At 45.0% G+C, this 24,440-nt stretch overlaps 2 long non-coding RNA genes across 2 annotated transcripts in view; one reads left to right on the top strand and one right to left on the bottom strand.

Moving 5' to 3' along the window:
• The window catches only part of LOC137484785 (uncharacterized), a 62,803-nt gene extending 49,440 nt beyond the window's left edge, over positions 1-13,363 (bottom strand). The window contains exons 1-2 of the long non-coding RNA XR_011005032.1: positions 12,978-13,363; positions 12,780-12,852 (exon numbers count right to left, since the gene is read on the bottom strand). This is a non-coding gene — a long non-coding RNA (uncharacterized lncRNA). The remainder of the gene's footprint in view (positions 1-12,779; positions 12,853-12,977) is intronic.
• An 8,639-nt stretch (positions 13,364-22,002) lies between these two features.
• On the top strand, positions 22,003-23,941 carry LOC137484784 (uncharacterized). The gene is made up of 2 exons (XR_011005031.1): positions 22,003-22,365; positions 23,336-23,941. It is a non-coding gene; the product is annotated as an uncharacterized lncRNA (long non-coding RNA).
• Positions 23,942-24,440: the final 499 nt, after the last annotated feature.

Genomic DNA, 24,440 nt, shown 5'->3' with positions numbered 1-24,440 from the left:
TACAAATGACTTCCCTCAACATATGAATTCTCTGATCTCTCTTACTACACCAACATAGTGTTTCTTTCCAAACCATAGACCTCACCTTTAATAATCAATATTTCCTTTCCACTTGCTCAGCTTTCAAGGTCATACATTGAACAGATTAATCACACTTTCAGAACTCTCTTCCTCTTAGGCTGATACTAGCACTAGCATTATGTGGAATTGAAGCAAAAACATTCTGAACAGGGCTTGGGTTTGTCTTCCCAATGGAATGTTAGGCCAAGAAAAAGAAACTGTTGTTTGTCCAGAGTAAAAGGGCAAATAAAATAATTTCCAGACTCTTAAAGAAGCTATTACATACAGTGAATTAGATGAAAAATTACTTGATGACAGTGGCCTTTTAAAATGCTACTGAGAGCAGGAGCAATGAGCAGTTAGCCAAGGGCTATCTATATCCTGCTACTCCTCCATGTGCTCGTAGCTCCTGCTTTAGACAAGTCCATTCTCAATCATGACACTGTATTCATAACACAGAACAATTACCTGTAATCCTACATGCCATCATCTCCACTGATTCCACATGGGAGCTTTTAAAAATACTCCCCTAAATGGGATCCTAGCATGCCCTAACACTGCATTGGAATGCAGGGTGAGCTGTAAGCAAAGTGAAACAGAAGGAAAGATTGAAAATTTTTTTGGTCATCTTTTAAGGAAAAAAATGTTTCTGTTTTTGTGAGGATTCGTGTCTTAGAAGTCAAGAAATGGAAAGAAACACCACCATCCTGGGAAAGCTGTGGCCACAGCACTACACAAGATTATCTACTACTGATGGGCTTGAGCCAGAACCTTCACACCTGAACTGGGAATGGTTGGTTTGGACAGCACTGGTCCTAATGGGAAAACCCAGGAGCTTGCCAACCAAAAGACCCCTGGTCTGTTCAGCCTAAGGTGGACTTCAGATTGGAATCTTCCAGCTCTGACACGAAACTGAAAGGGGTCTGTACCTGAAAATTATCTGACTGGAGCTCACCCCACCTGAAATCTTCAGTGAGATTTCCCTTGTGAGATCTGGCGTTTTAACAGGCTGACAGCTCTCAAGACCTCACTGGCATCCCAACAGGGTTTGGCCTTAAGCCTGGAGTTTGAATTTCCAGCCTCACCACTGACTGCTCTGCTGTTAACCACCGCTTTACTTTCACCAGCCCTTCCACACAAGGATCCCAGAGCAACCCAGCAATCCCAGAGACAATCATTCCAATCATCTTCAGTCCTGGAGGCAAGTAGAGCTTATTGCCCTGCTGTGGCAGAGAGATACATTACACAGGGAGTTGACATGAGCTGGTGAAGGTCAGGCAGCAATGAAGTGGCTGCGGTTTGGAGCAGAACCCAGAAGTCCAATAGCCCAGATCCCCATTTAATCTACTCAACTTGGCTCTAACCAGCTTTTGTTTCAGAAGGAAAAGCAGAAGAGTAACGACTGTGACTTCCAAAAAGTCCAAACACAAGTGGGGGTTGGAAAGAAGCATGTGAGGCTGCCTGACTATTCCAAAGTGGGGAGCACTTCTGTGCTCATTTCTCTTGCTGTGTCACTAAGAATTACAACCTGCCTAAATGACTAAGCACATTGAGAACATAGAACAATAATTAGAGTGTCAGAATTCCCTTCGAGAGCTGAGCGAGATCTTGTTTCCTGGAGCAGCTCAGGGAGAAGAGATTGCAACTACAATTTGCCCATTCTTTGCTAAGCAAAAATTTGGGATGTATTTTCAATTGCAGCTGAAGGGCAGACAGGAGCCACCTGCACAGTGCTCCTGACAGTCATGACGTGTTTGTGACACCACAGCAAGGGCGAGTGACGATGGGTTCTGACATCGCTCCAGAATGGAAACCTCGATTTTTGTCCAGGGCTCTTGGAAAGATGCACAAAACTCAATATCTCAAATATCTGAATGTTTTTGACCAATGCAGGTCACTGCACCTTCCCTCAGCCTGTCAAGCTTGTGGCTCATTTCATGCCCAGAGTCTCCTATTCTGATGATTTCTCCCTTTCATGCTCTGCTGGAGAGTGAGGCCATCCCTTGCCAAGGAATTTCAGCTCCCCTTATCCTCAGTGGGAAGCAAGTCCTCTCTCCCTCCCTCTCCACACACTCCCTGGAGAAGTGGTCCCTGAAAGGCCACCAAGAGAAGCCTTCCAGCCATGTGCAGTGTCTTAGCTCTGCGTGTTTCCTGTGCCAGGAACGGGTTAAAGCCATCAGGGCAACAACAAAAGCAAAGATCCTGAACATCATTTCATGCAAATGACCTTTCAGTGGCTTCCTGTGCTTCACTGTGCTCTTGTCTGCCAGGGCCCTGGGGCCTATGAAACCTGGGGCTAGATTTTAACTCATCTTCCCTTATCTGCTTGACTGACTGTCAGCCTCGCACATCTCCCTGCTTGTGATGAAGGCTTTAATTAGTGCTTGTCTGTTTACCCTTTTCCTATTGCCACCTCTCTTTTCCTTCTCCTCTTGCTATTCCTCTCCTTTCTCTCTCCCTTCTCCCATCACCCTGGGGCTTGTTTGCTTAGCTGGGCATCTCTTGTTTACTCAGTAGGGAGGTTATAATATATGTAAATAAAGTAAGTCAGTCCAAAACTCTATAAAAATATATCACATACACGACACAAAAATACCAACACAGAAACATATTTTTGCGTTCATGGACATTGCTGAAGCTGGCCTTGCTTTTCTTCAACAAACTAAACCCTTTTGTTTTCTTCTGAATTCAGTGGCAATAAGGAAACAGAGCTGCTTTTTTCCTTCTCCTTTCTTCAGAGTCTTTATTCCACAAAGCACATGGGCAGCATTTAGGGATCATCCAGTACCTGCTGATTTGGCGTTTTGGAGCAAATAACACTAAGGTTCAATCACCTGCCTCACCAGACCTTCTACCCAGAGAAGGGATTTAGAATGCAAAATTTGTTCAGCTTTCATGAGAAGTAGGAATAAGGGAAGAACCATCTCTTACATCCACTGAAAATAGGATGCAGTGTGCATTCCTACTGGGAAATCTTCACTGCAAGGTTTTCCCTGGCACATTCCTCCCTAATAAAAGCTGCTTCATACCCATAAAATTCATTTTGTAGCTGGATGTTCAGTGAAAGCTCTGCAGGGCTCTCAGGACTGAACTGTGACAGTGTGTAGTTGTGATGATCCAAGAGGAGCTATGAGTATCCACTCAAACACATGGAGCAGGTGAGTCCTGTGCTACACCAGTGCTTGCCAAAGGAATTTCCAGACTTATCAAACACCACAGGAAACAGCAAAGTTCAGGGGCTGCAAAAGAGCAAAGGACAGGAGAGAACAGTTCTCCCAATAGCAGGTAAAAAGACGTTGGTTTTAACGGGAGTTATGTGCTCAGATCAGGAGAAGCAGGGAAAAGGAGCAGAGCACTGATAAAGGAAAGCAGAAAAGGAAGCATGAGGAAAAGCAGGAAGAGAAAAAACAGAACAAAAAAGTTTCTCCCTCTGGCAGGGAATTATCAGAATAAGATCATTCATTTGAGAATAATGCACACACTGCAGTGATGTCTGAGGGAAGGGAGAGGGGAGATACAGGCACAGGAAGATGTCCACATAAAAAGAGGAAGGAATGTGGAAATGCAGGGATACACGGAGACAGGATTGGGGGATGTCTGGCAGACAGTCACAGGCCTGGCCAAACATGTCCTGACCTGTCCAGCAGCCAGGTCCTGTGCCAGATGCCAGGATGGGACAGGCTGGTGAGGCCAGTGGTCCTCCAGCAAGTGCTCGCTCCACTCACTGCCAGCTCCCTCCAGCACTGCTGCCTCTCCCTTTCTGGGACTTACTGGGGATTAGGATTTCCAAAACAGCTTCAGAGATTCATGAAAAAAGAGTAAGAAGTCAAGAGAAAGAAAGAGCTGATAACGTCTTCTGTAAGAGTTGTAGATATTTCTGGGTTAGTTCTCAGAGATGTGACATTTTTACACCTACATTTGCAGGTGGATCCACTCCCAGCTACAAGCAGTTCATGAGTCAGAGACCCAAGGTCATTTTGAACTGGGTTCAGAGCTGTTTCAGGGCAAATTTGCAAAGGAAAATGTAAATTTCAGAGAGTGTGCACTCGTTAAGAGGGTGTGTGCAGGCACAGCATTCCCTACCCTTCAGGTGATCAGGATCACCAGCTGCCTGTTGGGGCCTGAGCTCCAAGATCTCAGTTTGTCCTGATCGTATCTTCCAAGCCTGCACGTTGCAGGGTTGCGTCACTGCAGGGCCATAAACCCCAGTGACACAGCAGGAGAAACACCACACCTCGAGCCCAGCAGGAATGGGGGCAGGAGCATGAGCAGTGTCCTTTGCCTTCCAAGGTAAAAGGGATGGGGTCTCCTCACCACAAACTCCACGTGGGGCAGGACCAACATCTTGTGACCACAAAGGCGAAAGCAGCACGAGTCAGTCCTTCTGCAGGTGCTCCTTCTTGAGCGGGGGGCTTAGGGCACACCTGACCCTAAACAAGAGCCCAGCAGGAATGAAGCAGCAGGATCTATCTCACAAACAGATCTGGGTGGCCTGAGAACAGAGCAGAGAGCAAAGGAAGTAGAAAAGGCCTGTTGGTTCCTCCTCTCTGCTCAGCTCCCCTGGCAGCACAGGAAGCTCTGTGGGATGTTGGAGTGACCAGCAGGTCCACACGGGGGTTCTTGTGACACACTAATTATTGCCTGGGCCCAATCTCTTGATGCCGGTCAGGGTCACCAGGAACTGCACTGGCAGTCAATAAAGACTGACTCCAAGAGCTGCTCTTACATCTTTTTCATTCCAAAAAAATAAAAGTAAATAGGCAATTGCAGATAAAACACAGCATCAAACAAAAGCAGCAAACCCAGACTGATACAGGTAATTAAGAATAGAATTAACAGATGTGGGCATCTACATCATAAAACAAGGCAGCAGTCCTAAAACCCACCATCCTGTCTCCTTGACAGATAATATAATTGTTCTGCCTTTTATTGGGCATCTGCCAATACCTACTACCTCTGAAGCAAATATCAATGGCTTTCTGACCACAAAGCCATTTTTAGTTACCAGGTACTGAAATATAGCCCAGGAGTCAGTAATTTCCAAGACAAGACACAGCACTCAACTGCACAACTCAGCACAATCCTGTCTGGCCCAATCCTGCCTGGCCCAATCCTGCCTTCTCTTGCCTGCAAAAAGTTTGCCAAAAATGGAAAAAAACCCCAAGAAACCCAAACAAAAACTTTAGAAATTACAATTTTGGTTATTACTTGAAGAGCTAGAAAAAACTGTCGCTAGTAAACCACTAATAAACCTCATAGAGGGTGCCTGTTTAAGTCACACCTTGGACCTTTTATTTCTCCATAGCTCTTGGATGTGATCCATGTAATCCATCCATACTCCCACTTCTTGGCACCAAAGTACCTCACCTTTATTACCTGAAAAGGTTGCAGCAGGAACTGCTGCAAGCATTTACTGCAAAAGAAGAAAGATGGAGCAAAGGAATATTGAGCTGCTCTGGAATTTTCCTCTTCCCTTTGACTGCCTCTCTTCCTTCTCCAGTGATTCAAAATATACCTTTAACTCCGTGATGGACCTCCTGCTCCTGAGAACCTCAAGGAATTCTGGGACATGTTTCATCCTTCCTATGCATTCCTAATAAGTATTCCAGACAAAATGGGAGCATTTCCCTCCCACAGAGTTGTTTCCTTCCACAGAGGGTGGATGGGGCTGTATCCCAGGTAATGTGACCCTCACACTACAACCCAAGTGTTTTATAGGTATTTTATCTAGGTTTTCTTCTTGTTCTAAAATACATGGAAAGATAAAATTGTGTCTCCACAGTTAAAATGCTTCCAAAGCAGACCTTGGTTAAACTGGTCTGGAAGCAGTTTGTATAGGAATCTTCACCATCAAAGAAATAAACTCCTTAACTGCACTGAACCAGAACCTGAAACTGAAAACTGAGAATTACCCAAATCCAGCAACCCTGAGGGAATGACAGCTCATCCAGGAGAGCTCAAAGGTTTCATTTTGATATCAACAGTTATGTTTTTACTGGATTTAATATTGACATAATAATAAATATAATACAAACAAATGGAACGTTTCAGTCTTAGAATTAGAAATTTACCATCCCATAATAAATCTCAAATAGAATTATTATCCGTATGTTTCAACACTGCCAACATTTACCATTCTGCTACTTGTAAAAATTAAGGATTTAGACTTTTCCTGCTGAAATCTCTCACTGAGACTGACTGTTCCCTGGAGTGTTGGATTTCCACAGAGCTCCACATTTTGTCAACAACTTGCTTCACTGGCTTTTTCTTTTTCAATGGTTTTTACTTGGGAAAATATTTTTTTCACCCACCTCCTCGTCTGCCATCCCCTCCCTCAGGTGGGAGCTGTTCCAAAGGGAGCCTGCAGTCAAGACACCGAGTTTCTTTTGTTTGCGCTCCCATGCCAGCCTTGCTAATGCCATGGCCTGGGCTTTGGGAATGGAGGTTGGGATCACAGCCAGCTGGCACGGCCTCAGCAGCATTTTCCTTCCTGGAGCCTGGCATACACCACACCAAAAAGACACTCTTCTCTCTTTGGAAGGTTGCTGCACTTTGTGGGAAAATCAAATTACTTGACGACGTCCCTTTCAAGTTCACAATGGCTCACACTGGAAACTCAATTCAATATTTTCTTCCTGCCACAAGAGGAGGAGATCACAAACTGCCTGCTTTGTTTCTGGCTTCTGAGTTTGGTTGGGGATGAAGGGAAGGTTCATTTTTTAATTATTACTTTTTTTTTTTTTTTTTTTTTTGTAAAATAACGAAACCAAACTAACAACACAAACCCAAAATCAATGAACCAACAACAGCATAATGTAGGGAAAAAAACAGGAGAGGAACAATCCTGGAGACAGGAGAGTCTCTCCACATGGACTGACATTCACTGCTATGTAAAAGTCCGTGCAATAATTCCTGTTGGGAAGTCAGTAGTGAGGGCTAAAGGGAATGTAAATTCCTTTGGGAAGAAGAATAGTTCCAGCAGCCCAGAATCCATCCTGCCTCTCTAAGTGGGTTTTCAAGCCAACATTGAATCTGTCCTACCATGTTACTGCCTGTCCAAATCAATCACAGAATGGTTTGGGTTGGAAGGGACCTTAAAGCCCATCTCATGCCACCCCCCGCCATGGGCAGGTACACCTTCCACTACCCCAGGGTGCTCCAAGCCTCTCCAGCCTGGCCTTGGACACTTCCAGGAATCCAGGGCCAGCTACAGCTTCTCTGGGCATCCTGTGTCAGGGCCTCACCCCTTTCACAGGGAAGAATTTCTTCTTAATATCTATCCTAAATTACCCCTTTTTATTTTGAACCCATTCTTCCTTGTCCTGTCACTACAGTTCCTGATGAACAGTCCCTCTCAGACCTCCCTGTAGCCCCTTCAGATCCTGGAAGGTGCTGTGAGATCTCCACACAACCTTCTCCAAGCTGAACAGCACCAACTGTCTCAGCCTGGTGACAATGTTTTATCAGACAAACTTCTCTAGATAGTAGCAAGTAAAAAAGATCTGTTGTACACCAGCTTCTAACAAGTATTAGGGAATTAATTTTATATTTGAATCATCAAAGGTAGAATTCAAGAAGTGACAGAGATTAAACTTTCTGTGACTGCGCAGAGTCTCAGCTGCTTTCTGAATTAAGATTTCCAGTCTGGCACTAGCAGCTGAGAAACAGATCTTAAATGGGAGGGAAGAATGTAGAAAAGACTATAATGGTTAAATTCAAATGCCTGGTCTAGTGGAAGGTGTCCCAGCAACTGGAGAACAACCCTCATGTAGTGCAAAGATGAGGATGCTTCTGTGCAGGAGCTGCACTCCACTGGTGGGAATTTGTTTGGTGTTGGACTCTTCCAGGGTTATTTTCCTGTTGCCCCCACATGTTGTCCCAGCATTGCAGTGCTCTGCTGAAGGCAGAGGAGAGGGAGGAGGAGGGAAAGCTGTGAGTGGATCGGTGGAAGCAGTCCCAGGAGCTCCCGTGGCTGGGTGTGATGCTCTGAGTGCAGCTGACACTGCGGGCGCAGTAGGGCCGGGCTGCTCTCGCCCAGCTCTGTCACCCCCTGGAGCAGCGAGTGCCCTATATCTGTGCAGAGCCACGAGCCAGGGCTCCCAGAGCACCGTGCCAGCCTGAGCCAGGAGGAGCAGCAACACAGAAGTCTGACAATGAAAGCAGCTCAGAGAGGGCATTGCACAAATCCAGCACACACAGCCATTTCCTGAGCACATGGGACTGCTCTGCCAACCTAAAAAAGCCAAAACGGTGAAAGCAGATGGGAGAAACATGGGATCTCCACCTATCACCACCAGCCTGCCAGTCTGTGTGCAGGGGTGTGATTAAAAGCTGTGGATGTGACTAAAATCACTGCTGTGTGTTGGTTCCAGTGAGATCTCTGCTGCCTCTCATTCCCAGGGGATAACCGGCCCGTGTGGAATAAAACCATACCTTGCAATCCTGACCTCCTGCCTCGAGTGAAGGTCAAATGGAGAGTGGAACAAGGACTGGCTGCCCTCCCCAGAGCAATGCTATGACAGAAAGAAAAAGACTAATAAAGACAAAAAGAAAAAATGCCCAAGGAAAAAACAGGAAGAGATCCCAGGTAGGAAGGCACAGCTGTGAACAGAGGGCTGGAACTGTCAGATGTGCCTAAACCTACAGTAACTGGCTTTTAATTCCCACTAAAAGGAGTTCTGTAAATCCCAAGTGATTCTCTAAGCCTCAAATTTACTGGAGAAATATTTAATTGACTAGCAGCTACTGGAATAAGAGAGTCAGAAAACATAAACTGTGTTTAGGAAGGAACTCCATCAATAATAAAATCTATATAAATGTTTTTCATTTCATCCTGTCAGGATGTAGCCAGTGACTGTATTTAGGAATAAGTAAATAATTTCCTTGGTAATTTTGCTGTAACTGAATAAAATTCAATGAAAATAATTCCAGGTTAACTGGATTGCCTTAAATAAAGAGGCTGTGAAACACAGAAATACAGCCAGATCAGGGTAGGTGCTCAGCACTTGGCAGGTTCTGAACTCACCTACTCCTGTTAAAGGTGATACCTTGTTCATTTTAAGCTATATTCCTTTAAAGCTTCAATTAAATAAGCAGCTGTCAGATTTAATCCTCTTGGCCCTTCTATTAAGTTGTATGTGGATATATTTGTCTTTTAACCCCATACAATAATTCTCATAACTCGTAGTCTAGAGTTTTCTCTAAGGAACTACAGTAGATGTTAAATATCCCAAAGGATATATATCCTACACAGAAAATTCCAGATCTGATTGTGACATAAAATAATCAGGATTCAAGTGCTGATATTGGGAACTCCTACTTCAACATTCATCTCCTATAACACTGCAACATTCTGCAATTAGATTTTGCTGCCTCCATGTTTGTTGTCTAGAATGCTGGAAGTTAGCAATGAAAAAAGGAAGAAAGAAAACTGAAATTATGCCAATTTAGAGCAAATATAGAGAAAAGTTCTGAGTAAAAATGTGGTGCAAGACACTTTAATTGCCTGCTTCAAGTGTGTCAATGCAGACTAACCCACCTGAATCCATACTCCAATGACACAGGTGGTCTAATGCCATGCTCATCTCCAAATACCTGAAGTTCTTAATTAATGCTGTTATTTGGGAGAGCTGCCTGTCCAAACTCCAAGGAAATGTCCTTACTGTCCTCATTTTCTATCAAACAGAGTACCCCAAGAGCCCAGTCCTCCAGTCATTGCTACCTTCAACCTTCAGTGCAAGGCCATCTCCTCCCTAGAGCAGTGTCTGCAACAAGCCAATGTCCCTCTGACTCCATGGGGGCTGCACTTCTCTGTGCCCAAAACTGGCCAGATCAAGGCTCCTGGGCCATTTACATTTAGCTGGGCTTGTGCAGACTGACTGTGCTGCCTTTTCTGAGAGGGTCTGGACTCCTCCCCACAACCCTAAGCCCAAGAACGGGGAGTTATTGGGACTAAATTCATCCCAAGACTGAGACATTTGCTCAGCACTAGAAGTCTAGGTCAAACACAGAGCAGAACTGCCTGCTGCCTCATTTAAATATTCAGTGAACACTGCAAAGATTAACATTTCCTCTCTTGAATATCTAAATATTTGCCCACAATCCCCCTGCTAATGAGCAAAGACAAGTGCTGGTAAGTGGCAAGCAGCATCAAGCCTAGAGTCAATCAAACGCTCCAACGGGCCCTTCAGCACCACCACAAGGCCCAGCGAGTGACATTCGGAGCTGGTGGCTTGCAAATGGCCCTTCTCTCCTGCTAACTCTCCCCCCACCACACATCCACACACATTCCTCCTTCTCCTTCCCTCTCCGCCCCCTTTTCCGCTCCATGACCCACTCGGGGGCATAAAAAACTGGTACTGAGAAACCTGCCAACTGCTTTAGACTTTGGAACACGAGCTGGGCTCTTGTCAGCTCTAAGCCTGCCACACAATGGAAAACATTACACATTTCTCTCGCTAACGACAGCGCTGCTCATTTACATGTCTTAGGCAAACACCAACAAGGTCGCAGCCAGAAAAGTGCGGTCAGGAGCTACTGCTCCTGGCAAGAGGTTGGTGCCTGGAAAAGGGCTTCACGGGAAGCTCTTTAAACACCTTGGAACATGTGCTAAGCTGCTGAAGTATGAGGTGTGGTGACAGCAAGGTGTTGAAACAGGGCTTTTAAAAGCTGCCAGTCATAATTAACACGTCTCCGCAGAGCGCTGGCAACAGAGCAAAGCCAACACCCAGAGCATCTTCTTGGAGGGTGGGTGGGAAGAGAGGAAGAGAAGAGGGAGCAGGTGTGGGGAAGACAAAGGAGGAGCATGGAGTCATCCACAGGGGGTTTTCCCTCTTGGCCTCAAGCTCAGAAATTGCCTCCCCTGCTTCTCAAAGAGGTGATGAGGTTGTGGCTCTTCAGGAGCTCCTCTGCTACATGCCTGGACACCTGCAAGGTGAGCTGTCCCCCTCTGGGAGTTCCTGACTGTCCTTGTCCTTGCTCCTGTGGGGATCAGGTATTCCTACCACTACTGGGGTTTGGGAAGCAGCCACCACAAACAAGGCACTGCAGAGCAAGGAGGGAGAACCCACCACCAGCCACTTGCTGGAGATCAAGAGCAAGAGCCACGTTCAGATTTCCTGTTCTGTTACTCCTGGGCCCCCTGCAAAGAGGCACAATCCCAATTTTGCAATACCACCATGTCTGAATGTTGTACTTACTAATTTTTGATAAAATTTTTATTTGTAATTTTTTCAGTTGCATGCTCATCCTAACATTAGTCCAAACTTAAAAAAAAAAAAAAGCTTATGACTTTTCTTGTCTGGCTACTTTTTAAAGACCCGAATCACCACCACAGACAAGATCTTGAGCAAAACAGCACCAGCCTTGATCCCTTCCCCAAAATTAAGTTTTTTTTTAATAGTATCCAGCACTATAAAGTACCTGGATAAGAAAGTTTGTGTGAATTAGAAGAAAACAGCCCTATTGAAATATAATTCAATCTCTTAAGAGTCTAAAACTGTATCACGCATCAAAGTCTTAAATATTTATTTGAAATTATGCACCCTAGTTATTCCATATTCTAAATCTGTGCAGCAGAGAGGCTGTAATTGTAATGGATTTAATAAAAGCTATCATATTCCATAATTCAGAAGGAAAGATTATGCAGAGCCCTGAGATGTAACTAAGAATAGCTAAGTTTCTTCTTGTTGGTGATTGTTCTAAGAACTAAAAGAAAAAAATTATACATTTCTCTCCTGTTCCTTTTTCTGTCTGAAGGACTCAAGATCCACCATGTCCCACCGAGGTGCAAAATACTCTGTTCCCCTCTTTTATGAGCTTCATTATATCATTAACCCATAACAAGCACAGCATTCCTCAATATCTTGCAGTTTTTATCCCCAGGTTTCCAGGAGCGAAGTGAATCCATATGCAAACTCAACTCCCCCAAAAAACCCCACCTTCTGTGTGATGCTGATGTCACAATTTTGACAGTCCAGTCTTGGACAAGCCTGATCGAGGGGCAGAGGTTTCAAATGAGCTTCCAAATGAAGGAGAGGCATTGAAAATTCAGCAGTTTCCCTGGCAGGAGCAGCAGCAGGACTCAAAAGCTCCAAATAACACATTCCGTGCCTTGTCCTGGGTGGTGGGGACACAGCAGGGACAGGAATGTCATGAGCTGGCTGGGTTGTAAGACAGAAGGTACAAGTCCATGGGGACACCAGGCTTCATTAAACTTGCTGCTCATGCAAATCCTCTTTCTTTATTCCTTTGCTTTCCTATTCACACAGACTAAGTAAAACTGAAGCACTAAAAGATCAAAAGCACGATGTTTTAAAGAGTGATTTTTGGGGTCTAAGCACTGAATTACCTTTCAGAAAAGTCTAAGTAGAAGTGACTTGCATAAAGATAGTGAATTAATTATTCAATCATGTCTTTCAGCATTCAGATTTTTAGCAAAACCACTAAAAATGCTCTGTTAATTCTTATCTTACCTGTGGATAATCATTACCGGAGAAGAAAGGTGAGAATAAAAATAATTAACACAAAAAAGTAAAACCCCTTCTTCACTTTAGAAGGGGAGCCAGGGAGACGAAAACTGACATCCAACTTTCTCCTTTTCCTGCTGTTTCTCCTACACTTGCCCACACTTACACACACCCTGTAAACAGCTTCATCAGGTTGATGGATATGTGCCACACCTGTTCCCAGCCCCCTTTAGGGAGGTTTTCCTCACTCACCTTCAAGGCAGGGGCTGTGCCTTCATTTTGTGTCTGCAGAGTCCTCAGCACAACGAGGCTGGGCCTTTAGGCACTATAATGACAATAAATAATCATAATTCAGGAGTGGGATGCTTTCAAATCCCAGACTCACATTCTTCCAAGCTTCCCAGCACACATAAACACCCCCCTGCACCCTTCTCCCTTTATGAATGTGACCTCTGCTCCTCTTTAGAGCTGAAACCCTCTGTTCCTGCAGGCTCCTGTTCAGAGGGGGATTCCCCGGAAAGCCCAGTAGGCCAGGTGGGATGGGATGGCCATTAATCTGTTCACACCTTGTCAACAAGGGGCCTGATCTGAACACATCCTCCTTTAGCTTTAGGAAATTCCCACAGAGGATGGCACAGGGAAACGAGGAGAAGCTGTGCAGAGCTGAGGAGACAGCAAGGAACACTAGAGAGTGCAGGACACAGCTCATTAAAATCCTGGCACATGGCATGACCAAGAGGGGTCTTCCTCTGCCCTTAGATTTGGGGCCACACTGAGCACTTGGAAGGTGTTGATAGTGAATCCCAGAAGAACCACAATGTCCTTTATATCTGCAGAGGGAGATGACAAACCCCAATGCCTTTGATAAGACCATGCCCTGTAAATGCACAACTGGAGCTGCTTCAGCAATGCCTCCACTGCACCCTGCAAATCCTCTCCTCTCTCCCCATAATTCCAGCACTATTCTTTCCCCCTCTGCTCTTTTCTCTCTGTTAAAACTAATGGTTTTACCACATGTTGGAAGGCAGCAAAAGGAAGCGGTGAAGTGACAAATGGGAATGTTCATGCTTTAATTTATTATGACAATCGTGCCCGGGTCCACAAAGTAAACTGAGTCAACAGAGAAGGACTTTGTGCCAAGTTATTTATCCACTTCACTAACTGGGGGATCTTTTTTCCCCCAGCCAGCCATGAGACTGGTTAAACTCATCAACTTTATTGATGAGCAGAAGCAGCAGGGAATTTTCTCACAAAATATGTTGTACTTGAAAAATTTAGATTTGTCCAAACCAAAACCCTTTTTTCCAGGAATGGTTTGGTGTCACTAAATTTCCAGACACAAGGGAAAAAAAGAAAAAAAAAAAAAAACTGTGAAAAAAAAAATCCCAACTAAGCAAAACATGCTGCTTGAACAGTCACTTAACATTTGCTTTCTGTTCAAATGAGCTTTCTGTGCTGTTTAATTACATTTTGAAATGTTTCATTTTGATTCTTCCCCTTTTTCTCAGTTTTACATAGAGATACAAAACAAAACATTTCAACCAAGCAAAACTTAACATTTTTTCCTCTTAGCCTGTCAGCACATGACATTTTTCAGTATTTTTCACTCCAGCTTGGCACAAGGCAGTTTTCCAGCATCTCCAAATTTCCCATCCAACCACATTGTGGAATGCAACCCCAGTGAATTTTACCCAGCTACACAGGGCTGGCCAGGATGACTGGTGGATAAATTGGTCCAAACTTCAACTGTTTCTCTTTGCAGGAAGGCCATGAGAACAAATCCTGCCCAGCCCACCAGAGCAGAACACAGCACTCATTCCTCAGTGTCCCTGTCTCCTTTATTTTTCAAACCATATGACATCATGTTGGGGGAGGCCACAGTTCAGCTCATGTTCTGTACCCAACTGTGACAATGTCTAGGAAAGTCCTGTTATTAGGACAAGAAACAACTGTCATTTCAGTTTTCAGGGGTAGAAGTTCCTTTGGATTTAACTGCTTGCAAAAGATGTTTCTACAAAGAATTTGTTTTTTCCCCCTGCTTTACCCCTGTTTTTTTTTCTGATTATTGCAGTCAGACTAATCTCAGGGGGTATTCCCAGGAGCATCACACTCAATGGGGCTCATGGAATGACTTTTTCTGGCACAGGTAACTTCTCAGCCAACTACAGATCTAATTTTCAGCTATGTCAAAGGGCAAAGTAGAGAAGAGTGGATAAACCCCATCAGAGTTTAAAAAATGCTGAAGACCTTTAGAAAACAAACCCTCCACACACAGAGAGGCTGAAAGAAGAGTGTTCCTGCACATGGAATACGTGCCCTGCAGCCTTCCCCTCCCATCCCGAGCAGGGCGCTGCACGACACCCCTGTAAAACACGGCCGGCCGAGTCTTTCACACCGAATCACATTCCAAGCCCATGACACAGCCTCCAAAGCAGCGTTTTTACCTGCTGGGCAAAACAAGCAGGCATTGTTTGCTCTGGAGCTGGAACGTGCCCACATCCGGGTGGACACAGGACTTCCCCACACACATCACACCCCAGAGAGGACAACAGGCTCTGATCCCTATCAGTCACCAGCACCAGAGTAGCCAATGCAGACTCCAAGTCCCCAGATGATTTCTGTGCTCTCCCAGGGTATTTTTCAGAGGTTACAAATGTTTCTGCCCTTCCTCGCTGCGCTGCATCAGCTGCTGAGCCCACCCGCAGTGCCTCTGAGTGCCCTGAGTGGGACATCTGAAGGGCTGATCCATGGATATGTGGGGTGTCAGTGCGTTTTGGTTCTTCAATAAATAAATCTTGGCTAATGGGCCTCAATGGTAACTCCTCAACACCCAGGACAGAGAGCACTGTGGTGTTCACAGTGTGCAATTTGCCCATAACAGGGTTCCAGACCTGAGTGAACCCTCCTGAGCTCAGCTTCTACTAATTTTTACTCCAATGGCATTCCCCCAGGTTTTACGTGGACAATCCAGTACTGGCATTAAGGACATGGTGTTTGACCAGTGTATGTGTAGATCCTGTCACTGACCCTGGGCTGAAGCCAAGCCAAGTTCCAGGGAGAATCTCCATGGTCCTGCCATACACACATCTCTCTTATCTTGTGTCCAGTGGGAGGGCTGTGGTTTGTATTTGTTGAAGTTCATGTTTCAGACAGGCTGCACAATCAGGCAAACACCACTCAGGCCATATTTTCAAACTTTACATCTGTGACAGTTGGAAATCTGGGAGGCTCTGTGAGAAGGGAAGGAAAATGAGGTTTACCTCTGACATTAGAGGTTAAGTATATTCCATTGCTGTGATATCACTACAGGTAAGAAAAAAACTTTATTTCCATTTTATCATAAATGGAAAGAAACTGGCAATTCCTGACCATCTGACCGGTTTTGGATCCTTTAAGGTAAATTTAAGGTCTCCTTTAAGGTAAATTGCCTCAGCAATGTCTTTTCACTGTTGCCAGTGAGGTTGGTCCAGATGAGACGTGATGGGCTGTTGAGCAAAGCTGGGCAGCTGAAACCCAGCCAGGTGTGAGGGCCTTGGAGTGATGATGCTCCAGTTGGGGCTACAGCTCCTTCTCAGCATCCTCACACAACCCCAGAGCCACAGCCTCAGAAACAGTCCAGGGCTGCTGTTTAGTACAGCCCTAAAACATTTGGGGTTTTGCTCTGTCTCTGCAAAACACATGTGCCATTGCCTCTTCCCAGATTTGTTTTGGGAATATTGTGATGTAACAGGTTTATCTGTGAGGAATTAAGATGAGGTATAGTAGGGAGGCAGATTATACAAGTAGTAAGGGTCATACTAGGGAACCAGGCATACCCCAGTGACAACTCCTTTATTGCAAAACAGGGCCTTTCTCAGTCTCCTTTCATTAGTTCTGGAACTTGCTGCCCTCTGGAAGAGATGCTGGACTTCATCTAGTCAGCTCACCTGCAGCCCAACCTAAGGAGCTGCTTCTCTGGCACATGCACCAAGTGGCAAAGTTTACCTTTGCTGCAACATCCCTCGAGTTGCAGCTCATGTGGTGAAAAAGCAAACCACTGCAATAAGATTTTCCTCTCTCCAATAACACTAAGGAGTTATAGTTCATAACTTCCAACTGACTTCACTGTACAGCCAAGCGTTCCTAATGAATTCCCCTAATGATCATGCCCTAATGTTTGACTTCATTATGTCGCTTTTGCAATAGCTGAAGTACAGAAGAATGTGTCTTTCTTTCAGTAAGGATCACTCAACACTCTCCCTCCTCCTAAAGTGTATGAAAGTGTTGGCCCTGGGGAAGTCTCCTCCTTCCTATCCCCTGCCAGAAGGAAGTGACCTAGAGAACAATGTTCCAGAGGAGGGGCTGCCAACTGGTCTTGCCCAAGCCTTTTCCCAAAAGGTTTCTTTCCTTCACATATCCTAAACAATACCCTTCAGATATCCCAGATGATACCCCAGGAAACTTGGCTACTCACATCCCCGCCTTTCCATCAGGGATGGTGCAGAAATGCATTCCTAGCTATTTCCAGCTTGGAAGTGCTGAGGTAGAAAAGCTCGAGGCACTTAAAGAGTTTCTTTAAAAGAAAAAAAAAAAAAAAGGAAAGAAAGAAAGAAAAAAAGACCATTGTAGGATTGAGAGACTCAGAATTAAAGATGCTCCTGACATTTTTTCCTGTGCATTACTCAGCCCAATCTGTTTAATGGGTCTTCATCAGAGATTGTGATTGCTGATTCGGGCTGGCGACATCATTCAATTGGACATGGCTTTGAAGCAGAAGAATAATTATTTCCCATCTTCCAAAAGACCATTTAATTCATGCTCCCCAATCTCTGGGAACAGATAACCCGCAGCCCTTTTAGTTCATTAACTCTCTGGGGCTGTCATCAAAGGATTGTCAGCTGCTGGGGAATTTGGAGAAGTGGCTGAAGGCTGCAGTGCCCCTTTTACCCATGGATTCAGCATCTCCTGCCATGGATCCTGAATTGTCCAAACAGCTTCTCAGAAAGGAGAAAGAAAAAAGGGAAGAGACACATGACTTCTACTGCCTCTCCATCTTCTCCCAGAGCGGGATCAAGGCAGTGTAACCCAGCAGCTGCTGTGCTGAGGAGAACTCAATGCCACAGAGAGAGAAACCAAAACCAGGCACCAACAAGGCCCTGGGGAAGGCAGGGGGTGTTACCAGCAGGAGAAATTGCTGTGCTGGTGTTTGGGATATAGCAGGACTGTCTCGGTGGAAGGATGACACCATGGCTTACAGGGAAATCCAGAATCTAGGCCACAGAATCACAGCAGGGGAGCTATCAGAGCTGGGCCATCTGTACCAAATCCAGAGGTCAAATAAGTGAAATTTAGCAGAAGATTATTTTCTTATTTCCTTACCCCTCTTCACAAATATCTGGATGCTTTGAAAAAAAGGAAGACAATAAATAAGTGAAAATCCGTCTTGAAGACAAGAGCAGAGGTTAGTTCTGGGAGGAGCCAACAGATATGAACCCAGCTCTTATGTGTTTTTTAAGACTAGATTTTAAAACACTCTCCAAAGGATGGAAGTGCCATCTTCCACCTTTGTGAAACAGGGGACTGAAGCTTGAAATGATGGGAAAGTACAAACCCATTCAAGGCCTAATGGCAGGTGGGGACACATCTTGTGTGTCCTGCACCCTCATCAACATCTTCTCTGACCTCAGACACCTCCATCCAAGAAACTTTGAGTCCTGAGTGCACTTGGAGCTTTTTGTGTAAGATGGGAAATGAACAGGCATTGCAGAGCAAAAGCTCCACTTCTAGCAGAGTCTGAGTGGAAAGAATTTAGCTAAGAGGCTTCAGTAAATCAGCCCAGGCCTCCTTTCCTCAGTCTGTATTATTTATCTCCCTATCCCCTTGACCACACTAAATTCTGAAAGGCATCTTGGCAGTATGCAAACACAGAGGGGGAGTTTATTGAAAGTACTAAACATGTTCTAATTGTTTTCTTCTGCACTACTCTGCTAAAACTCCCTCTGCCGTGAGCGGAAGCCGAGTTGGACAATTACTGGGGCACTTGAAGCAATCATGCCCTTGATATATGGGAAGTGGGGAAGTTTAGCAGAGTGAGGACCTCTTCAATTCCTGTCTTTGCTTTGCAACCGTTTTGCCAGTCAAAAAAGACATTGTCTCACTTCTCCAGCAGCAGAGAACACAATAACCTTGTGTCCCTAATCACAGGATACCGTGAGGTTCGCTTGAACAATACTCACTAAAAAGCTTTGAAAGTGATAAAGTGCTATATAAATATTCAGTTGGACGGCAATTAAATTTTTGGCATGTGGTTTACATGTAAGTGCAGAAATACCATCAATAAAAGTCAATACACTCCTTCCCCTCTCTCTGCCTTTCCTTTGCTATTACCCAGATCTCTGTCAGTGTTCGCTGAATTTTCATAAGGGAAAAAATTACTTCCTAAAATGTTCAAAAGCTTTCCCTTGGTTTGTTATTAGAGCAATTATCTAGCATAACACAGTGAAATAGCACAAAGTATTCTAATGGGAAACAAATGTGCCAAAGAAGTGACCAAACTTGGAATCTTTATTGAAAAATGAGGGGAAAGCGATTAGTTGAAGAGGCAGCAACGGAAAGATTTTCCACCTGGCCTTGGGCAACACATCAAACAGAGCTCAAAAGGGTGCTATTTATAATTGTTGTCTGGCTGTCTGTGGAGGCCTGTCTGTCTGTCAGTCTAGACCCTTTTCTCTCCTCTCCTCTGCCACGTGTGCCAACCCCAATGTGTTTATGCAGCGCAGGAAGGATGCTGCTCTGAGCCCTCTGCACTCCAGAGCAGCTACGTGGGGTTCAGGGGAGGGAGAGAGGTATAAGCAAGCACAAAACACTGCCCCTCACACGGTGGTCTCTTTTCCCCACATGGAAATGTGGGGAATCTGTACTCTTCTCCTGGAGTACAGAGGCTTTGGGGCTGTTTGTGTTACTGCAGAAGGAGACACAGGCAGAGTAAGGGCTCACTGAATCCCAGATAATGGACAATACCTTGTCTGGTCATTTCCTTACAAGAAAATCAGTTTAAAGTGGAGACAAAAATGTTGCCAGATCAAGAAGGTCCAATTTCACCTCCACTTCACTGTGACATAAACACCTATGGAACTTGCAGGTCAAAGGCCCATCAATCTCAGTGAGTTTGCTTTGGTGTAATTCAAGAAGCAAAGACATTTTGTAAGTACTGTGATGATTTATAAGCACATCCAGAAAATTTTAGGACCACTGGTATAACAGACAAAGGATGAGAAAGACTCATAACAGTGATTTCTCACTACTCACTGATGCTCATTTAACACTCTGCTTTAACTGTTTCACTTAATTTAAGGAATTTTAAAAACCAACTGAGAATCTAAATCCTCAGCTAGAAATCATCCTGATTTCTCATAGCCTTTGGAATGATAATATTTTACAGCAGCTGAGGAACTGCTTTTCTTGTGAGAGATAATAAACCTCACAACACAAGCACAAATGGACCAGCAACTGAAAAGAAGGTCTGAATCGGTAGTTAGCAAACACCACCGTGGGCTAAAATTCACACCCATAAGATATCCAGGAAATAAAAGCAAGGAGAACATTTCTATCTGAACAGAAAACAGAGTTGTTAAGTGATGGAGCTGTGAAAAACAGTGGGCAGCACATTGGCAAGGAGCACCACTCTCAGCAAAAGATTTGGCCCTGCTCAGAGACCCCCAGAGGCACACAACCCCCACGGGCATGCCACAGCTTCATTAACCAAAACAGGCACTTTTGAAGTTCAGGCATGAAAAATAAAGCCTGATTTTATCTCTGCTAGATTCCATTTGCCCAAAGATGCCCAAACCTCAAAAGGGGTCAGATGTTCAGTACAGATAATCACACAAAGTTTGGGTGTGTAGCTGAAGCCTATCCAAATTCTCCCAGGCTCTCGAGGATGAAGGATGGGAAACCTCGTGAGAAGAGTTAAGAGACACCAACAGAAGCTTTCTGGTACATTCTGCTTTCACTCTGATCATAAATACTGCAAGAGCAACCTTCGCTGTGGTATTTTAATGTTTCCAATCTTCAAGTTCCCTCAGCTCTACTTAGGACAATGCATTTCTAAGTGCCCACGCTCTGCAGGTGAAATTCCATACCTCTGTTGGAGAGCACTATGCTGCAGGAAGCATCTCTCCCTTCTCTCACTCCATTTCCCACACAATCCCAGTGACTCAGGGATCACAGAGTATCTCAAGTTGGTAGAGACCCATAAGCATCACCAAGTCCAGCTCCTTGCAGGACCACCTAAAGCTAAACCTGGCTGAGGGTGTTGTCCAGATGCTCCTTGAGGCTTGGTGCTGTGACCACTTCCCTCAGGAGCCTGTTCCAGTGCCTGATCAGCCCCTGGGTGAAGGACCTTCCCCTACTGCCCAGTCTGAGCTTCCGCTTCACTCCAGGTCCTCATGTGCAGTCACAGGGGTGACATTGTGCCTATGCCACTGTGAGGAGCAAAGCCCACCTTGATGCTCTGTGATCATGAGGGTGAACACAGTCCTCTGCCCATTTTGGTGCCAATTTAAGTATTCAAAGAAAGACAAAAACCTGGAATCAATCTCTGACCTCACAGAATCACTCTCTGAATAACATGGCTGCAGAAGAGAATCCAGGGGTCAAGAAATCTGGAAAAGAAACACCTGTTCACAATCTTCCTTCAGCTTCCTTCAGCTACAGGCCAAAACCTCTTTTTGTGAGTAACCTCCAGCTCCTTTATCTCCTTACCTTATTGACACACCCTAAGGCCTTCTCCTTTCCCTAAAACCAACCTCAGCAGCCCCCAGCTATATCTCACACTCTGAAACATTCACATATTCATGCCTGGCACTGAAGGGTGACTGCACAGGCAGAGTTTGCCAGGAGACAATGGCTTTATTTTCTCTTCTCCTGACAGAATTCATTAGGGGATGGAATATGTTGTGTGAAGCAGAACAAATGTCAGCAGCACAAACCCCAGTGGAAACCATAAATCTTGAACACATCATCTGGATTCTTAATTCCAGTTGCAGGAAAGCAGCTCCGGCTGCATAACTGGCTGAGATGCTCACACTGTCTTCATCAGCCTTCTGACCACTGTGTAGGCTCAGAGAAATGGTTCTACACTAAGAAAAGCACCTTTCTAGCTTTCAGAATTATTTTGGCATGAATGAGAATGGTCACAGAGGAGCTATAGGTCTCCAGAGCAGGAGAAATGCTGTGAGAACAGCCCAGCTAATGCCATGACCAGTCTGGAGTTGTTCTGTAATGTGGAACAGCTACTTCCTGCATCCCTGGTCATCTACTGCTCAGGGCAAAGCTGTGTCTTCTCGTCTTTCTCCTGACAGATCCACCTTTCATAAGGCCATCACTTGTGTGACCTTGCAGCAGAGCTGCCCTAGGGTCTCCCCAGTGTTGCTACAGTGGAGGAACACTCAGTAAGAGCGACCCTGGGCCTGTACACGAGCACAGAACACAGGGAACTGCACTGGGGTCCAAGCTCCACCACAGGGTTGGCGAGTATGGTTTGTTGGGAAACTGCAGCTTCTGTTTTCCTTCAGACTCCCCTTTTTTCCTGCTCTATTGAGACTGCAAGCTCTGTAGGACAAGAAAAATGTTTCCCTGAGTGTTTACTCAGCAGCCAGGCTCCATCGAAGCAGGGCCTGGAGTCCCCAGGAGCACAGAGAACTGTTATCTCACCAAGCTGTCCTCAACCTGCTGGGGACAGTGATTTACTGTCTGCAAGGGAGGTTCTGCTAGAGTGCACAGCTCTGAACTGACTTCACACAGAGCCATTACCTCATGAGCTGGGCCCTGACTAGATCAGGAGTGCAGACAGCAAACTGTAAGTAGCTCAATAACTAAATAAATTTATTTAGTTAGTTATAAATAAATATTTAGTTATTAGAGGAGCAGTATTTCAGTCACCTTAAATGCTTGTCTTTAGGGGAAACTTCCAGCTTCCTCTCCTATTTAGGGCCATGAGAAGGAATAGCAAATATCTATATTTCAGAGTTATTAATTGTGGGTTTTTTGGTATGCTGAATGTACCTGATAACTTCTATGCCTGGCTCTCAAAGCACACTCCGGGCATTCACAAACATGTTCCCAGCACTTCCATAAATGAAAGTTTCATCTTTGTTCCCAGCACGTGTGTTTAAATGGAAGTGTCACAGCATGCTCATGGAAATGGAAATGAAAATCAGGAGTCATCTCAGTGATCTTTGCCAAATCAGAAGCTGGTAATAACTACTTAGTTAACGCCAGGCCTTAACTTAGGAAATCAGGGAAACAATTAGCTCAGTTAATCAACTCTTTGTGAGTAATTCCTGTAGAGTGTCTCCTCCTGAAAGGCACAGAAAAGGCCAGAAAGTTCCAACAATGCCATGACAAGATAAGGGAACTGCCACAATGCTGCCTCCAGCAACAAATCCACTTTAGCCAGGCTTTCCCAAGGGACAGTACTGTGGGCAGAATGGAGACTGAGGAAAACTAACCAGAGAGTCAGGAGAAGAAAAGGACAATTTCTTCTCAATTGGACACAAAGACTGAGGTCCCTCTGCCATGAATATCCATCAGCTGACAAGTCTGGGGAGAAGAGCAGAAACAGGCTTCTAAAGTCTTTCCACATGCAGAGAAGGCACAGCAGTTCCATTGGTTTTCCAGCACGCACCCAAAATGTTCTCACTGCTTTTCATCCTTTCCCTCCATGGCTGCCACCACTGAAGAGCTCACAAAGAGTGGCTCACTGGAAAGTGTCTCCCTTTGGGATGCTACAGGTTCTCCCTCCACCTTTTCCCCCATTTATTTCACAGATAAAATTCTAACAGCAATAAATAAAGAGAATAGGCCCTCCCAGGAAACCAGTGAGACCAGTATGGAACGAGAGCTGCAGGCAGAGCAGAGAGCTGCTTGAACACCGCCCTTCCCAGCCACGCTCCCACCCTCACTCCCAGCAGCAGCAATTCTGCTCCTTCCATCCCTGATGGAAATGAACCCTGCTGGGTTACACAAACACACGGAGCTCAGAAGATGTCACAAGTCTGACCTCTGCCTTCCTTTGCTGGATTTCTCAGCGTTTGACGCTGGCTGTCGAAGAGAATACAAGACGGGATGCACAGAGAGCAACATCAATGAGCCCAAAGGAATTCTGGCCAGACGCAGAAGACAGCAAAACCCTGTGGAAATGATCTAAGTATGTCACTTGGCAACCTTACGATTATTGTCTTGTTTTGTATGTATTGGGTTTGAAAATCTGATAATTGTTCTCGTGTGCCAGTGGAGATTAGAAGGCCATTTGTGTTGGTATCAAAGGAGAAAAAAATCTTTTTCCACCCTCTCCAAGAAGAGCAGCAACACCATCTTTCTACCAGGCAATGTCTCTTCTTGTGAGACTCCAGTAAAACAATGGCGTTTTATCAGTGATGAATTTGGTCCATTGTTTTCATGGGATTAATGCCAAAATGAGGATAACTGTGCTGCTATTGTTTGCATCTCTGGTGTGAGCTGTAAGGTAAATAATGCCCCAGCATGGTCTCCCTCCAGACAAACATCTGGGTTTCTACTGATTGCAATTTAGCTGCATAGACAATGAAGACATTATTGTTGCAAAAAGCATTAGAGGCTTCTATAGCATTGGCCATATTCAACTGACCTTGGGCAGAACCAACTTTAAAAGGTGGTTTTAGTGCACACAGAAAAAAAATTGAGAGAGGCACCTCATCAGTGCTACTTTTTATGCCACTTACTGGAGGGAAGTTCTGCTACATCAGCTACCAGACACTTCTATAGGATTTCGTGGTGAATGCAGCCAGTCCCCGGAGGGGTTTAGAGGTCTGATACAGGGAAAAGAACAAAGCCTTACAAGTCTTGATGCCAACAAACACACAAAGAGCTGATGCGCTGTACAGCTGCTTTTCT

Source organism: Anomalospiza imberbis, chromosome 18 (assembly GCF_031753505.1).
Source record: "Anomalospiza imberbis isolate Cuckoo-Finch-1a 21T00152 chromosome 18, ASM3175350v1, whole genome shotgun sequence".
In the NCBI taxonomy this organism is placed as follows: domain Eukaryota; kingdom Metazoa; phylum Chordata; class Aves; order Passeriformes; family Viduidae; genus Anomalospiza; species Anomalospiza imberbis.
This window is presented reverse-complemented; position numbering and strand designations above follow the sequence as displayed.